The following is a 5,489-nucleotide window of genomic DNA, read 5'->3' as shown; positions in this document are numbered from 1 at the left end:
AACAACTATTTAATAGAAACACCTGTAATCACTTTTTAAAATCCAGAAGCATATCAGAATTATCTTGGAAATTTTTGAAAAATAAAAATGCCTGGGTATTGCTTTTTTCCCACCAGCTCTCCAGATTTGTTTCTAATGAGCAGCCATGTTTATAAACAGTTGGACTATATGAGGATTTTTTTAAATTAATTAAAATTTTTTAATTGGAGACTAATTACTTTACAATATTGTAGTAGTTTTTGCCATACATTGACATGAATCAGCCATGGGTATACATGTGTACATGTACATGTACATCCTGAAACCCCTCCCACCTCCCTCTCCTTCCTATCCCTCAGGGTCTTCACAGTGCACCAGCCCTGAGCACCCTGTCTCATGCATCAAACCTGGACTGGTGATCTATTTCACATATGATAATATACATGTTTCAATGCTATTCTCTCAAATCACCCTACCCTCGCCTTCTCCCACAGAGTCCAACAGTCTGTTTTTATATCTGTGTCTCTTTTGCCGTCTTGCATATAGGGTAATCATTTCCATCTCTCTAAATTCCATATATATGCATTAGTGTACTGTATTGGTGTTTTTCTCTCTGATTTATTTCACTCTTTATAATAGGCTCCAGTTTCATCCACCTCATTAGAAATGATTCAAATGCATTATTTTTAATGGCTGAATAATATTCCATTGGGTATGAGTCACAGCTTTCTTATCCATTTGTCTGCTGATGGACATCAAGGTTACTTCCACGTCCTGACTATTGTAAACAGTGCTGTAATGAACATTGGGGTACATGTATTTCTTTCAATTTTGGTTTCCTTGGTGTGTATGCCCAGCAGTGGGATTGCTAGGTCTTATGGAAGTTCTATTTCCAGTTTTGTAAGGAATCTCCACCCTGTTCTCCATAGTGGCCATACTAGTTTGCATTTCCACCAACAGTGTAAGAGGGTTCCCTTTTCTCCGCACCCTCTCCAGCGTTTACTGTTTGTAGACTTTTGATAGCAGCCATTCTGACTTTGGCAACACAAATTGGAACATTACAGAGAAGATTATCATGGCTCCTGTGCATGGATGACAAGCAAATTTATGAAGCATTCCATATTTTTAAATGCCAAAGAACTAAACAGACATTTCTCCAAAGACGACATACTTATGGCTAACAAACACATGAAAAAATGCTGTATGAGAATGTTTTACTTTTATCTAGCTTGTTTTATTTTTTCTATTTCATATTCAGTGCTCCAATTTCACTTTCACTTTTCACTTTCATGCATTGATGAAGGAAATGGCAACCCACTCCTGTATTCTTGCCTGGAGAATCCCAGGGATGGGGCAGCCTGGTGGGCTGCCATCTATGGGGCCTCACAGAGTTGGATATGACTGAAGCGACTTAGCAGCAGCAGCAGCAGCTCCCATTTCATTTAGTTTATGTTTTTCAGTTTCTCTATTTTCTGATGTTCTTTCTCAAGGCTTTATCAAGTGTAGTAGAAAAGCTTAAATACGCATATGTAAATAATATGTATAATATACATATTTTAGAAAGCTTATGAATTTTTGTCTAACAAAAAGTTTATGACATTTTTGATTCTACTTGCTTGACTTAATATGAATCAGTTCAGTTCAGTTCAGTTGCTCAGTCATGTCCGACTCTGTGACCCCATGAATCGCAGCATGCCAGGACTCCCTGTCCATCATTAACCCCCAGAGATCACTCAGACTCACGTCCATTGAGTCAGTGAAGCCATCCAGCCATCTCATCCTCTGTTGTCCCCTTCTCCTCCTGCCCCCAATCCCTCCCAGCATCAAAGTCTTTTCCAGAGTCAATTCTTCCCATGAGGTGGCCAAAGAATTGGAGTTTCAGCTTCAGCATCATTCCTTCCAAAGAAATCCCAGGGCTGACCTTCAGAATGGACTGGTTGGATCTCCTTGCAGTCCAAGGGACTCTCAAGAGTCTTCTCCAACACCACAGTTCAAAAGCATCAATTCTTTGACACTCAGTTTTCTTCACAGTCCAACTCTCACATCCATACATGACCACAGGAAAAACCAGAGCCATGACTAGACAGACTTTTGTTGGCAAAGTAATGTCTCTGCTTTTGAATATACTATCTAGGTTGGTCACAACTTTCCTTCCTAGGATTAAGCGTCTTTTAATTTCATGGCTGCAATCACCATCTGCAGTGATTTCGGAGCCTAGAAAAATAAAGTCTGACACTGTTTCTACTGTTTCCCCATCTATTTCCCATGAAGTGATGGGACTGTATGCCATGATCTTCGTTTCATGAATGTTGAGGTTTAAGCCAACTTTTTCACTCTCCTCTTTCACTTTCATCAAGAGGCTTTTAGTTCCTCTTCACTTTCTGCCATAAGGGTGGTGTCATCTGCATATCTGAGGTGATTGATATTTCTCCCAGCAATCTTGATTCCTTGTGTTTCTTCCAGTCCAGCGTTTCTCATGATGTACTCTGCATAGAAGTTAAATAAGCAGGGTGACAATATACAGCCTTGCCGTCCTCCTTTTCCTATTTGGAACCAGTCTGTTATTCCACGTCCAGTTGTAACTGTTGTTTCCTGACCTGCATAGACGTTTCTCAAGAGGCAGGTCAGGTGGTCTGGTATTCCTATCTCTTTCAGAATTTTTCACAGTTGATTGTGATCCACACAGTCAAAGGCTTTGGAATAGTCAATAAAGCAGAAATAGATGTTTTTCTGGAACTGTCTTGCTTTTTCAAAGATCCGGCAGATGTTGGCAATTTGATCTCTGGTTCCTCTGCCTTTTCTAAAACCAGCTTGAACATTTGGAAGTTCACAGTTCACGTATTGCTGAAGCCTGGCTTGGAGAATTTTGAGCATTACATTACTAGCGTGTGAGATGAGTGCAATTGTGTGGTAGTTTGAGAATTCTTTGGCATTGCCTTTCTTTAGGATTGCAATGAAAACTGACATTTTCTGGTCCCGTGACCACCGCTGAGTTTTCCAAATTTGCTGGCATATTGAGTGCAGCACTTTCACGGCATTGTCTTTCAGGATTTGAAATAGATCAACTGGAATTCCATCACCTCCTTTAGCTTTGTTCGTAGTGACGCTTCCTAGGGCCCACTTGACTTTACATTCCAGGATGTCTAGCTCTAGGTGAGTGAGCACAACATCGTGATTATCTGGGTCATGAAGATCTTTTTTGTAGAGTTTTTCTGTGTATTTTGTCCACCTCTTCTTAATATCTTCTGCTTTTGTTGGGTCCATACCATTTTTGTCCTTTTTTGAGCCCATGTTTGCATGAAATGGTCCCTTGGTACCTCTAATTTTCTTGAAGAGATCTCTAGTCTTTCCCATTCTATTTTTTCCCTCTATTTCTTTGCATTGATCGCTGAGGAAGGCTTTCTTATCTCTCCTGGCTATTCTTTGGAACTCTGCATTCAAATGGGTATATCTTTCCTTTTTTCCTTTGCTTTTTGCTTCCCTTCTTTTCACAGCTATTTGTAAGGCCTCCTCAGACAGCCGTTTTGCTTTTTTATAGCTTTTTCTTTGGGGTGGTCTTGATTCCTTTGTCCTGTACAATGTCACAAACCTCCATTCATAGCTCATCAGGCACTTTGTCAGATCTAGTCCCTTAAATATATTTCTGACTTCCACTGTATAGTCATAAGGGATTTAATTTAGGTTATACCTGAATGGTCTAATGGCTTTCTCCACTTTCTTCAATTTCAATATGAATTTGGCAATAAGGAGTTCATAATCTGAGCCATAGTCAGCTCCCAGTCTTGTTTTTGCTAACTGTATTGAGCTTCTCCGTCTTTGGGTGCAAAGAACATAATCCATCTGATTTCAGTATTGACCATCTGGTGATGTTCATGTGTAGAGTCTTCTCTTGTTTTGTTGGAATTGTGTTTATGGTTTTAGGTCTTACATTTAAGTCCTTAATGCATTTTGGGTTTATTTTTATATGGTGTGAGAAAGTAGTCCAGTTTGAGTCTTTTGCATATGTAACTCTCCAGTTTCCCAACATATTCATTGAAAGGTGTGTCTTTTCCCCATTGTATAGTCTTACTTTCTTTGTTGTAGGTTAAGTGACAATATGAGCTGGCACTAGTGGTAAAGAACTTGCTTGCCAATGCAGGAGACATAAGAGACAGGGATTCGATCCCTTGGTTGGGAAGATCCCCTGGAAGAGGGCATGGCCATCTGTTCCAATATTGTTGCAGGGAGAATTCCATGGACATTGGAGACTGGCGTGCTACAATCCATAGGGTCACGAAGAGTCAGAACACAACTGAAGTGACTTAACAAGCATGCACACTATACTCCTCTTAATATGTGCCTAATATTGTGGCTCCCAGGTGTTACCAGTGGTAAAGAAACTGCCTGCCAGTGCAGGAGACATAGGAGACTGGGGTTCGACCCTTGGTTCAGGAAGATCCCCGGAGAAGGGAACAGCAATCCACTCCAGTATTCTTGCCTGGAGAATCCTGTGGACAGAGGAGCTTGTCAGGCTACAATTCATGGTGTCACAAAGTAGAACACGACTGAAGCAACTTAGCATGCACATATATATAGATTTTTATGGGAGGGGCTTTCTAATCAGTTCCATTGATTGACTTGTCCATTTTGTGCCAGAACTGTACTGTTTTGATAACTGTAGCTTTTCAGTATAGTTTGAAAGCAAGAGGAATGTTATCTTTAGCTTTTTTCTTCTTTCTTGATTGTTTTGGCTACTCTGAATCTTTTATGTTTCCATTCAAATTTTAGAATTATTAGTTATAGTTCTGGGAAAACACCATTTGCATTTTGATAAGGATTGTACTGATTCTGTAGATTGCTTTGGGTTGTAAAATTATTTTAATAATGTTAACTCCTCAAAGCTATGTGATGGTGTGTCTTCTTATTTGTTTGTGACATCTTCAATTTCTTTGGAAGGCAGCTATGCTCACTGATATACCACCAAAGCCACATGTGTCTTCAGTTCTTCCATTAAGTGTAATATAGTTTTCTGAGTACAGATTCTTTACCTTCTTAGTTAGGTTTATTCCAAGGTATTTTATTTTATTGATACAAGTGTATGAAAAGATGTGCACAATAAAGGACAGAAATGGTATGGACCCAAAAGAAGCAGAAGATATTAAGAAGAGGTGGCAAGAATACACAGAAGAACTGTACAAAAAAGATCTTCACGACCAAGATAATAATGATGGTGTGATCATTCACCTAGAACTAGACATCCTGGAATGTGAAGTCAAGTGGGCCTTCGAAAGCATCACTATGAATAAAGCTAGTGGAGGTGGTGGAATTCCAGTTGAGCTATTTCAAATCCTGAAAGATGATGCTGTGAAAGTGCTGGACTCAATATGCCAGCAAATTTGGAAAACTCAGCAGTGGCCACAGGACTGGAAAAGGTCAGTTTTCATTCCAACTCCAAAGAAAGGTAATGCCAAAGAATGTTCAAACTACTGCACAATTGCACTCATCTCACATGCTAGCAAAGTAATGCTCAA

The 5,489-nt window shown here is 39.7% G+C and overlaps 1 non-coding gene across 1 annotated transcript; it reads left to right on the top strand.

The window, feature by feature from the left end:
- Nucleotides 1-1,004: 1,004 nt before the first annotated feature.
- On the top strand, nt 1,005-1,106 carry LOC120883420. The gene has a single exon (XR_005725779.1). It is a non-coding gene; the product is annotated as a U6 spliceosomal RNA (small nuclear RNA).
- Nucleotides 1,107-5,489: the final 4,383 nt, after the last annotated feature.

Source organism: Oryx dammah, unplaced genomic scaffold, assembly GCF_014754425.2.
Source record: "Oryx dammah isolate SB20612 unplaced genomic scaffold, SCBI_Odam_1.1 HiC_scaffold_24, whole genome shotgun sequence".
Taxonomy (NCBI): Eukaryota; Metazoa; Chordata; class Mammalia; order Artiodactyla; family Bovidae; genus Oryx; species Oryx dammah.
This window is presented reverse-complemented; position numbering and strand designations above follow the sequence as displayed.